Source organism: Protopterus annectens, chromosome 2.part1 (genome assembly GCF_019279795.1).
Source record: "Protopterus annectens isolate FY-2018-M chromosome 2.part1, PAN1.0, whole genome shotgun sequence".
NCBI classification, from domain to species: Eukaryota; Metazoa; Chordata; order Ceratodontiformes; family Protopteridae; genus Protopterus; species Protopterus annectens.
In genome coordinates, this window is record NC_056729.1 from 1,120,108,407 (window position 1) to 1,120,121,624 (window position 13,218).

Below are 13,218 nucleotides of genomic sequence, written 5' to 3' on the forward strand. Positions count from 1 at the left end.
TTATGAGTGATATTTTTAGAGTGTGCATGTCATTGGGAAATGAGATATTCACCCATGGCTAATCAGTGCTCTGCCCCTCTTTTTTCTATGCACCAAATATTCTGGCCATTGTCCTTTGTCAATGGCTGCAATTTCCATCAGAGTCCATGACCTTATGAGTACTCCAGCATATCCCTAAACTGTTTCCCCTGAGAGAAGTGAGCAGATATTGCCTTGTCACTTCCTCTTCATTATTTCCAGGACCACTAATCCAACCCATGTCATCTGAGTTCCACTCAAAGCTTCATCCCTCTGTGCAATGTATCTGACTTGAAAATATGCTGCAGATTCCTTTCCTAACTTCATATGAATTATATATCTTGAATAATATTACAGTGATCTATTTCATCAGCCCAAACTATCAGTACTAGAAATCTGTTTTTCTGGAAAGTGGTTTTGTCCGTGGTGTGTGGTGCACTGCAGTGGTGGTGATGCCCCTCCTAAAGGGTGGCCTTACAATTACTATAGGTAATTACAGATCAACCTTAAAGGCCCCATCTGCAGATCTATGGAACATATTATAACTATTACTACACAGAAAATGAATGCAAATGAATCAAACAACTGCCACAAACTTTTATTCACCTTAGTGCCTCATCATAAATGCCTTCGAAGAGTACAAAATAGTAAAGGCCACAGAAATACCTCATTAAAAGAATCACAGGCCTAAAGCAGATGCCCTATGCTGACCACCTGAAAAAACTTCAGCTATACTCTGTCGCATACCATCTACTCAGAGGCGATCTGTGCTTAACATACAAGGCCAAGTCAAACCCAGAGTTGTTGGACATGCTACACTTAAAGAAATCCCAATCTCTCAAAGCCACATGCTCCAGGGATCTAAATCTTGTCATCACAACAAACAAAACATGCTAGAGAGATAGGATCCTGACCCAGACACTCCCTAGACTCTGGAACATACTGCCCATCCATGTCAAGCAGAGTGCCTCTTTGGCCCTCTTCAAAAAGAACCTTGATGATTGGATGGGAGAAAGGAAATTCACCCCAGGGATCACGTCAGTTGCCCTCTAGACAGGGATCCAGGGAAGTAAATAGTGTGGGAAGAAATATCCAGGGAATTGTTATGGCTAGGCTTGTATAGGCCCTAGGGCCGAAAGCCTAGTACCAAACTATGAACCTATAAAAAAACAAGTCTGTTATATAATCATGTCAATTAAATAGCAGCAATATCAATACAAGTGTAATACCTTAATATGCCCTTAATTAATTAATCATATATGTTCAATTACATTCCCTGTTAGCCCTAATGGTGCCAAAGTTTTGTATTTCAAAATAAACAATGTTTCGTTATATAACAGCTTGTCTTTAATCTCAACATATTCTCTCATTTCAGCATTTACTTGTTCTAAAACACAGCCTCTTAAAGAATCTGGGTTGCCATTATGAAACTGTTTGAAATGCATTCCTAAAGGGCTTTCCAACCTTTCATTTTTGATATCACTTATATGTTCTTGCAAACAAATTTTAAAAGCTCTTTGGCTTTCCACAACATAAAACAGCTGACTTTAACATTTTAATATAGCCACAGTGGTGCAGCGGTTAGCGTTGTCGCCTCACAGCAAGAAGTTCTCCCGTTCAATTCTCGGCTGGAACGCCTTCTGTGTGGAGTCTGCATGTAATCCCTGCGGTCAAGTGACACTAAAGACATGCAGGTAGGTGCGTGTGTGAATGGGCGAGCCTTCTTTGAAGGTTGGGCGCCGGGCTGGCAACTCGGCAAAATAAAAATCCACAGCCAGTCATGAGTGGACCGGAGTTCCACTGTGGCGACCCCTAACTGGGAAAAGCCAAAAGACTTTTTATTATCTTTTCAATACTGCATGTAAAACCATTTTTAGGATAAAATATTACACCATTAATCTCACGGGACCCATTTACTAAATATGTACATGCAGAACATTTATTACATTAAAAAGTACCTGTCCTTAAAGAAATATGGTCACAATATGTATTATTTGGTAGAATAAATTTACTATGTACTGCCATATCAGCTAAACTGCGTCCCGTCTTGGAAGATATATGAGGAAAATCGCTACTTAAACCACCTAAATCTTTATCCCCAGATAAAATAATATTGAAATATATCTCTCAGCTCTTCACTCAATATAATATGCTGTTTCAAAATAAATGTATTTATCCTCATTCTTTTTATTATTACCCCTACAATTACAATTACTCATCAACTGCCTATTATCTGGTTGTATATGAAATTTTTAATTTTTCATAGATTTTTTTTCATGCTGTTTATCCAAAACTTTTAACACAACATTTTCTGCTATTTGTTTATTATACACTCTCTTAACAAACATATTAGCTGTATATTGTATTTCTCTCTGTAAAACATCATTCTGATTGCATAATTTGTCTAATCGTAAAATTTCACCATATGGTAGTGCAGAAATACGGTGTGGGGGATGACAACTAGTGCCATATAAAAACATACTACCCTCTTCAAATTTTCTATGTACTGAGGTGTGAATTTGTTAATTTACCAAATCGCATAAATCTAAATTCAAAACAGTAACCTTGCCTCCTATTTGTATCCCATCAAACTTATAACCATATCACTTTAACTGTATATCATAAATAAATTGTTGGACCTCATCTTTACCTCCATGACATAAACAAATTAAATCATCAATGTAACGAAAATATTTTGCTACATATGTCTTAAAAAATTTATGATGATATAAATATTGCAGTTCACATATAGCCATAACTAGATTAGCATACACGGGGCAAAAGCCGTCCCCATAGCCATACCTTGAATCTGATGGAACACTTCTCCATTAAAAGTAAAAAATATATATTCTTAAGCCAAAATAGCACCAATTTCACAATGTAATGTGATAATGGAATATCCCCAAAAAGTAATATAAAGCCTGTGTTCCTGTTGAATGTTTTATATTAGTATATAGACTTTTAACATCAAAAGATAACCAATACACATTCACACTCCACTTAACTTCCTTAATCTTGCCCAAAAAATCTTGGTTGTCCTTAATATAAAAGGTAATTTTCATGACAAAAGGCATTAAAATATGTGCAACAAAATTCCCATATTATATAAAAAATACTTTCTTGATGACACTATAGGTTGGCAACTTAAAATTATCTACCTCTTTATGTATTTTTGGGGAGAGAATAAAAAAGTTGCTATACATATATTGGATACACTAAGCTTTTTCTCCACATTTTGTTTGGAAAAATATCCCAAACAATTCCATTTATTCAATAAAATTAAATATTAATTCACAGCTTCATTATAAGTACTTGTATAACTTTTTTCATATACCAGAACATAATTTAAATGGTCATAACACATATTTGCATATTGAACATGATTCATGATGACTATTTTATTTCCCTTATCAGCATGTTTTATAACCAACTTCTGGTCATCACAAAACATCTTAAAAGCTACCCTTTGCTTGTTCTCAAACTATATGCAACTGAATTTTTAGTTCTTAAAAAATTATTAAACACATTTTCAATTGCATGGTTCAGAGCCATAGTAAAACATTGTATGTTTTCATTAATAAAGGGCAGAATAAGCATATTATCATGTTTAACCTTACTAGTATCCAATGCACTATAAGCATTACATTGCATTTCATTAAGATGATCCTCCTCAGAAACACATGAAAAAAATGAAGTATCAGCTCTGCCATCTAAATCAAGTTCAATATTGTTAGCTTATTTGCTAAAAAAGTCCAAAAGATGAATCTTCCTGGAGAAACAAAAAACCTCACATTTAAAAGTATGTAAACAAGGCAGTACCGTAGGTACAAATTTTAGGCCTAAATTTAAAACTGATAAAGCTGCTTCAGACACATCATATGTAGACAAATTCAAAACTAATGACTTAAAAAGATATTTTCCATCATTACAACAATCATTAATACTATTTAGTCTTTTTACTCCTACCATCCGATTGTCTATTTATATTCTTATATTGTCCCCATCCATTTCTGCCTCTCTTCTTACCATTTGTTTGTTGTTGGCCCATAGGTACATTGTTTTGAAATCTTTCTGCATGTTGGATTTTGTGCTGGAGGCAATGGTGGAAAACTCCCTCCTTCATTTTATCTGTTTGTAGCTGTTTCTGTATCTTCTGACATTACAAAGGAAGCTGAGAGAGATGTTTTACCTCTCAACCCCTGAAGTGATGATGTTGCGGGATTTGATTTGCGTTTCCATAGAAACTCTTTATCAGTATTATAGTCCATAAGTCTTGTTTAAGCTTATATTTCTTCCATTCTATTAGCTCTATCTCATAAGAATTCAACTTTTCATTTATTTCTGTCAACAAGCTATCCTTTTTGTGATGTACTGATTTGTCTATTAAGTTCTGAACCTACCACTACAACCTCCTCCTTGATTTTCTTCTGCTTCGGCAAGTCTCTTTCTATGGGAATGTCAACCCACTCCATAGATCAGTGTTTCTCAACTGCCGGGCCGTGGCCCAGTACAAGGCCCTGGCATCAATTATACCGGGCCGCGAGTGGTTGAAAAACACTGGTGCAAAGAAGTCATGACATCTGGCGAATGGAAGGCTGCATTTAGACTGTAGCCATTTTATATTACAAAAAAAGAAGTTATGTCCTTACCATAACGTTCCATGTAGAGTGTTCATCTCGCCTTTGTTCTTACACACGGGTTCGGAGCCGATCCTCGGCTCCGAGTCGGCCGAATTGCAAAGCTCTGAATCTCAGAGAAGCTCGAGACCAGCCCATATCCCACAATCCTTCCTATCATTACTCAGATCTAGTTTGCAAGCAAACCAGACGAAGGATCCAACACCAGTGGTGCTAGAAGCATACACTCTCTTCAGCCATTCAGAGACACTCTCTCACCATAGCAATAACTAATGGTCTAAACATATATCCCATGACACACGGGACCATATACCCCGCAAAGGGTCAAGACACGTTGATCAGACTCTAATCCTACCAGTTCTTCCAAACACATGGGGTGGGAAGGGAGGGAATGTAAGAACAAAGGCGAGATGAACACTCTACATGGAACGTTATGGTAAGGACATAACTTCTTTATGTAAGAGTGTTCAATCTCGCCGTTTGTTCTTACACACGGGTAGCGTCCCTAGCTCCGTGACCCTGAGTGACTCATGGAAGAACGTTCCTAAGCACAGTGGAACCAAATGATGTCCTATCCTTGGAGACCTTGTCCACTCTATGAGTGATGAAAGTATGTGGTTTAGACCACGTGGCTGCTGCACAAATAGTGTCCAAAGGCAAGCGAGCCTCATGAGCTAAGGAGGTGGAAACGGATCTGGTAGAATGGGCCTTAGGTTTGTTTGGTAAGGATTGGTTTGATTTAGAGTATACAAATGTTATACAGTCAGCAAGCCATTTAGATAGTGTACGTTTAGTAATTGCCATGCCCTTTTTATTGTCTGCAAAAGCGATGAAGAGTTGATCCATTTTTCTGAAAGCTTTGGTCCTGTCTAAATAAAATCTTAGCTGCCTGTGAACATCTAACTTGTGCAACATATACTCCAGTTTGTTAGTATGGTTTTTGAAGAAGGTGGGGAGTTCTATAGACTGGTTAATATTCGTAACTGAACATATTTTTGGAAGGAAAGATGGATTTGTACGTAAAGAAACCCTGTCTGGGTGGAATATCAGGTAAGGTGGTCTAACCGATAATGCCTGCAGCTCTGAGACCCTACGAGCTGAGGTCACGGTGACGAGAAACAGCGTCTTTCATGGCAAGAACTTTAGGAGGCATGACGAAGCAGGTTCAAAAGGTGGCAACATGAGTTGCGACAGTAGCAAATTCAGGCTCCATGGAAAGAAAGGTTTTCTGAGAGGCGGTCTAAGATGGAAGGTTCCTTTCAAAAAGGCTTTGCAAAGCCTGTGAGACATAATGGAAGAACCTCCTTCACCAATATGGAAGTTTGATATGGCCACCAACTGTACTCTTAGAGTGGAAGTAGAAGCTCCTTCATGAAAAAGGATGGATAAGAATTCTAAAATTTTATGTAAAGGAGCTACCAAGGGATCTAAGTTTTGACTAGATGCCCAATATACAAAGCGTTTCCACTTACTTGTTTAGAGCTTAGTAGTAGAGGCTTTATGAGAAGCAACCAGGATGTGTTGAACTGACGGAGGGAGAAGATGAGACCTGGCTAGGCAGGGAAGCGGAGCAGCCAAGCTGCTAGTTTGAGGAACTCCCGACGAGTGTGTCAGCAGGTCTGGCACTGGGTCCAGAATCCATGGATCCTCTATTTGATGAGCTCGAAGAAAGGGAAACCATATTTGATGAGGCCAGAACGGGGCTATGAGTATTATAGTCCTTTCCAGGCTCCTGGCTTTCTGTAGAAATCTGGGAATCAATGGAGTCGGTGGGAATGCATATAGGAGACCCGGGGGCCAATCATGTATCAGTGAGTCCCTGGGGACATCCACCGGACGGGGTAGAAGGGCAAAGTAGCTTCTGCATTTTGCATTCAATGGGGAAGCAAACAGATCGCAGCAAGGCTGGCCCCACTTGCGGAAGATCTTTTCCACCGTCTGTGAATTCAGGGACCACTCGTGAGGTAACAGGATGGCTCTGCTCAACCTGTCCACAATGACATTGGATGACCCCGGGATGTGCGTTGCTATCAGAAAGCGACCCGTGGTCTCTGCCCATTGCCAAATTCTCATGGCCTCTCTGCATAACGGGTAAGACCTGGTTCCCCCTTGCTTGTTTATGTACCAGACTACCGACATGTTGTCTGTCTGAACTGCTACTGTCCCTAGAGGTAAGAGGGGATGGAAGTGTTGCAACGCTAGGAACACCGCCCTCAATTCCTGAACATTTATATGTAGAGTGTACTCCGTGCTGGACCATTCTCCTTGGAGTGTTCTTCCCTGAAAAAGGCCCCCCCACCCTATCAGGGAAGCGTCCGTGGTTATTGTAGCTGTTGGGATGGGTAGAATGAACGGATGACCCACAGTGAGGTTCTGATTGCACATCCACCATGAGAGGTCCCATCTGCAAGATTCTGTTATCCTGATCTCGTGCGTTAGGGGTAGTTGTTGGAACGACCACTGCGCAAAAAGTAGCCATTGAAGAATCCTCATGTGTAACCTTCCCATAGGGATTGCAATTAATGCGGCTGCCATCAGTCCCAACACTTTTAACAACAGTTTGGCTGGGGCTTTCTTGCTGGCTAGAAGAAGTAGGACCTGCTGTTTGAGCGTTGAAGCTCTTACTGGGGGGAGTTTTAGTAATGTCGATCGTGTATTTAGATATGCTCCGATGAAGGAAATACACTGTGAGGGAGATAAACAAGACTTTTAGAAGTTTATGGATATCCCTAAGTGGGAACAAAGGCTGATTGTGTAGTCTCTGGCTTGCAATAGTCGACGCTCGGTGGTGGCGGTGAGGAGCCACTCGTCCAGATAGGGAAACACCCGGAATCCTTGTCATCTCAAGTGAGCCGCAACTACTGCCATGCATTTGGTGAACACCCTGGGGGCTGAGGTGAGTCCAAAGGGCAGAGCTCGAAACTGAAAGTGACTGGTCCCCAGCCGGAAGCGCAGGTGATCTCTGGATGGTCTGGCCATTTTGATGTGGTAGTACGCGTCTTTGAGATCTATAGAGCACATCCAATCGTCCTTCTGTAAGAATGGAAGGATCGATTGAAGCGTGACCATTCGGAACTTTTCCTTCTTCACGAAGTTGTTGAGATGGCTGAGATCTAAGATCAGTCTCCAGTCCCCTGTCTTTTTTGGAACTAAAAAGAACCTTGAGTAAGTTCCGTATCCTCTTTGGTCCGCCGGGACTGGTTGGATGACTCTGTTTTCGAGCAGCTTTGAAATTTCTACAGCTGCTAGTTTTCGCAGACGGGGTGGCACGTCTGGAAATTTCCTTTGATGGGGTGGTGTTGAAAAGAAGGGGATTTTGTATCCTCTGGTTATAATGCTTTTTACCCAAGAATCTGAAGTAATGTTTAGCCAGGCCAGTGGGTATAAAGCTAAGCGACCCCCGACTGCCTCCAGAGCAGGACAGCCGGGCCTCCCTTCAGGAGTGCTGGAAAGGTTTCCCAGGGACGGAATCCCTGTCGCCTTGGTTATGCGGACCCCCTCTGCCGCCAGGGTGGCGTCTTCCATTTCTACCCCCTCCTCTGCCTCTGGAGGGGGTATCACTCTGTGCTGTTTGGAAAGATCCCTGATTCTTACGGAACCACATTTGTCCGCCTCGTTGCCCTTTGGGGCACGGTCTAGTAGGAGCGGAAAAACGGACCCCGACAGCAGACAGGGTCTTTCCCTCTTGCTCGCACTGAGTGAGAGTCTCATTAACCTTGGGCCCGAAAAGTGTAGCACCATCAAAAGGGGCATTAGCAAAGGAAGACTTGAAGGCTTCTGCAAAGGAGCACAGCCGCATCCATGATTGTCTTCGAAGAGCAATCGCTGAAGCTGCAGCTCTACTCGATCCCTCGGCTGCATACGAGATGAGCCTCATGGATGAGTTTACTATGGATGTGAGGGTGTTAAGTTGTGCTGTTACCTTATCTGAAACAGCAGCATCTGTGTTACCCTGGAGGGTATCTGTCAGCTCCTTGATGAGATCCCTCTGTAATCATGTGAAATGGATCAGGTAGTTTAGCGAACGCATGGAAAAAGTCGCTGAACTAAAAATGCGCTTCCCATATCTGTCCATAGTCCTAGAATCCTTATTAGGAGGATGAACAGATGAGGAAGACTCAGACATCTCCTTTTTCGTGGCTGCCGCCACCATCATAGCATCGACAGGGACTCCCTTGGTGAGATGAGATTTATCTTGGGGAGCAGTGATGAACTTGTTTGGTTTCCTAGGTACTGGCTCCACTGTGTCAGGTGTCTCCCACGCCCTTCGAGCAATCAAATCCATTAATTCATCGAAGGGCGGGGTCACCCAGGAGGTAGAAGGTTGAGCCCCAAAAGCCTTCAGCAGCACCGACTCGTCCTCAGAGGGGGCTAGGGACTGCCAATCACCCCTCTGTTTCAAGATCTCCAGGATGTCTGCAAATGACACATCCTCCGAGGGTGATTTGGGGGACCCCTCTGCCTCATCCAAGTCGGTGTCAGATGTTAGAGATTCCTGTGGGAAATCTATGTGCCTCCTCTTGCACAACCGTTTCCTTGGGACCTCATCAGAGGGGGCTTCTGCTGAGGCCTCCAAGGAACAGGGGGAACCCTCTGTGGGTGGCTGAGGCAATTGGGCTCGACGCTTGGGATGGATCGTGGGGGCAGAAACAGAAAGTGGCCCTTTTGGGGAAGGAGAAGATTCCCCTGATGATGTGGTTGTCTGTGCAGACAATACCTTCCTCATAAGGTCAAAGGCCCCAGCACCCCTGGCTAAAGGCTCCCCCCCGGTTCCGAAGAACACGGAAGCATCCCAGAAAGTACAGTTTTGTACCTACCATAAATGTAGATGTTCGAAGATCCACATTGCTGCAGTCCTTACACTTGGGTAGTCCGCTGTCCTCGGTCGGCCCGAATACCAAAGTATAAGGCTGACGTCGGTCAAGGCGCATTAAACTGACGTCAGGACGTCAGGGTACAAATGCGCATGACCGACGTCATATCCTCAGTCTTTTCTTGCCCCAGATGTCAGAAGACCCTAAAAGGAAAGGCCAAAACCAAAAAAAAAAACAGCAACCAGCCAACCAAACACCCTTGCACTAAATATATATACAATATATACAAATTTACAGCCCAACCCACACAACCGCCTCTAACTACAGAGGGGAAGGAGGGAGGGTAAATTGGACTGCAGCAATGTGGATCTTCGAACATCTACATTTATGGTAGGTACAAAACTGTACTATGTTCTTCATCTCACATTGCTGCAATCCTTACACTTGGGTAGAATCCCAAAGCAGAGGTAAGGGAGGATGGCAAAACTATAAAGAAGCAGGAGCTGCCAAAATGCCCTGTAAAATAGCAGTGGCAAAACCAGCCCTAGATTTAGAGTAAAGAGGAAGGTGGTAATGCTTAGAGAAAGTATGCACTGAACTCCAAGTAGCTGCCTCCAAAATATCCTTAGTTGCCACCCCCCTTAGAAATGCTGTCGAAGTGGCAGTAGCCCTAGTGGAATGAGGCCTAATCCCAGCTGGAATCTCCTTGCCATGATGGGAATAACAGAAAGCAATGCAAAATCCAATCCACTTAGAAATAGTTTGTTTTGACACAGGCTTGCCCTGAGAACTCAAAGCAAAAGAAACAAACAACTGCTGAGACTGCCTGAACCCCTTAGTCCTGCTTAAATAATAACGCAACTGCCTGTGTACATCTAAAGTGTGCAAAATCTTTTCCCCCTTATTTTGGGGATTTGCATAAAAAGTAGGCAAATGAATAGTTTGGTTTAAAGCCACACTAGAAACCACTTTAGGCATAAAGGAAGGATTAGTACGTAAAGATACCCTATCCTTATGGAAAATTAAGAAAGGCTCAACAGCCATAAGGGCCTGCAATTCAGAAACCCTTCTTGCAGAGGTAATGGCCAACAAAAAAGCAGTCTTCCATGACAAATATTTCAACTCAGCAGTAGCTGCAGGCTCAAAAGGTTGTAGAGTGAGTTTCTCCAACACAAAATTGAGGTCCCAAGCAGGAGTAGGAGCTCACGTGAGGGTCTTATATTCTTTGCCCTCTAAGAAATTGCTTGAACAAAGGATGAGAAAACAATGGTGGGTCACAGTCATAGTGAGCTGAAATTGCTGCAGCATGAACCTTAATGGAAGAGAAAGACAAACCTTTGTCCAATAACTCAGTAAGATATTGAAGAGCCACACTTAAATTAGGCTCAGAAACATCCAAATCCTTTGCTGCACTCCAAAATAAAAATCTCTTCCATTTTTCATGACACTTTCCTTGTACTAGGCCTTCTAGCTTCCAAAATCACATTCAAAACTTGCTGTGGAAGTTGAGACCTTCTATGGTTCAAAACAGAATATGCCAGGCTGTTAGGTGAAGAGAGTGAAGCTTGACATTGAGTAAATGACTGTCCTCCTGAGACAACAGGTGTGGAATCGAAGGTAAAGGCCATGGAGGCTTCCTTACCAGACTTCTCAGTAATGGGTACCAGTGCTGTCGAGGCCAATCTGGAGCTATTAAAATCATCCTTGGTTTGTCCTGTCTGACCTTTAGAAGTACCTTTGGGAGGAGAGGCAGAGGTGGAAAGGCATACACATGAAGATTTTTCCAACTGAAAGAAAGAGCATCCACTTTCCAAGCTGTGTGATGAAACCTTTTCGTGCAAAACTTTGGCAGCTGGTGGTTTAGTGGAGAAGCGAACAGATCTATGTCTGGAGTTCCCCATGACACTGTCAATTTCTGAAATACATGAGGATCCAATTTCCACTCGTGGGGATCCATGATTTGTCTGCTTAACACATCTGCTAAGGAGTTCTGTGCTCCCGGCAGAAACCTTGCCTGAAGATTTAGTTGCAAACTGAGAGCAGTCTCCCACAAAATCATTGCTTGCCTGCATAGAGGATAAGAATGTGTTCCCCCTTGCTTGTTGATGTACCACATGACAGTTGTGTTGTCTGTTAGAATCAACACCTGCCCCGGAAGAAGTAAATCCTTGAAAGCCATTAATGCAAACTGGACTGCTAACATCTCCTTCAAGTTGATATGTAGATGTTGTAGTCTGGCAGGCCACTTGTCTTGTATCCACTTTCCATTCAGATGAGCTCCCCAAGCTTTGTCTGAGGCATCTGTCGTTAGAATCTGACTCGCCTCTGGCCGGGTCACAGAGAGTCCCTTGTTTAGGTGACATTCCTGAGCCCACCACAACAATTCCTTTTGAATGCAAGGTATTATTTGAATGACAGTGTCCAGATCCTGGCAGTGCTGAGTCCCTACATTTTTGAGATACCATTGTAACTTCCTCATATGCAGTTTGGCATTGGGAAGCACCAGAATACAAGATGCCATGAACCCCAAGGCTTGAAGGACTGTCCTTGCAGTCAGCCTGGACTGATGAGACAATTGATGAAAGTAAAGGGAAAGATTCTTTTGTTTGTCCGGGGTCAAAAAGGCCATCTGGGATGCTGTATTCAGTCTTACACCCAGAAAGCACATGTCCTGAGAGGGTACTAGACTGGACTTTATTTCGTTCACAGAATACCCCAGGCATCTTAGCACTGCTATCACGTATTCCAAATGATGAAGAAGCTCATCCTTTCCTGGAGCCAGAATCAGGCAATCGTCCAAATAAGGATAGATCTGTATTCCTTTTAGCCGGAGGAAAGCTATCACTGGAGCCAGAACTTTCGTAAACACTCTGGGCGCAGTAGATAAGCCAAAGGGCAATGCAGAGAACTGATAATGAGAATTCCCAGCCCGAAAGCAGATACTTCCTGCAACTCAGTCTGATAGGAACATGAAGGTAAGCCTCCTTGAGATCCAAAGTTACCATCCAATGATCCTTGCCCAGCAGAGGTAAAAGCTGTTGTAGCGTCAACATTTTGAACTTGGGAATGTCCAGATAAGTGTTGAGAGTAGATAAATCCAAAATTGGTCTCCACGTGCTCCCTTTCTTTGGTACTAGGAACAGGCGAGAATAAAATCCTAGGCCCACTTCTGGCATAGGAACCGGCTGTATGGCCCCTATTTGAAGTAACAGAGAAATTTGTTTGTGAGCCTCTATTCTTTGTTGAGGAGGAACGTCTGGCATGCCTTTGAAAGGAGGCAAGGTATGGAAATAAAACCTGTAACCGTGGTGTATGATATCCAATACCCATTTGTCTTGGGTAATCAAACTCCAATTTTCCTTGAAAAGTGCCAACCTTCCCCCCAAAGGTGCTGCCAGACGAGAAGGCTCTGGCAGCTGAAAAGGTAGGTCACTGGGTCTGTTTACGAAAGGACTGACCCTGCCCTCACCGAAGACTGTGCAGGTGAACTCCTGTTCTAGGCCTAAAGAGCCTTGAGCTCTGCCCCTACCACGTCTAGACCTACCCCTAGACTGGGAATCATAAGAAGGATACGTCCACCCCTTGGTAGGCCAATTTCTACTAAACTTCGGAGGCTGAACCTGCAAAAAATCTTTAACAGTCTGCATAGACTTAGCCTTGTCTTCCATTTTCTTTAAAACTGCTTCAACAGGAGAACCAAACAACACATCAGATTGTAAAGGAGCATCTAAAATCCTTGTCTTAATATG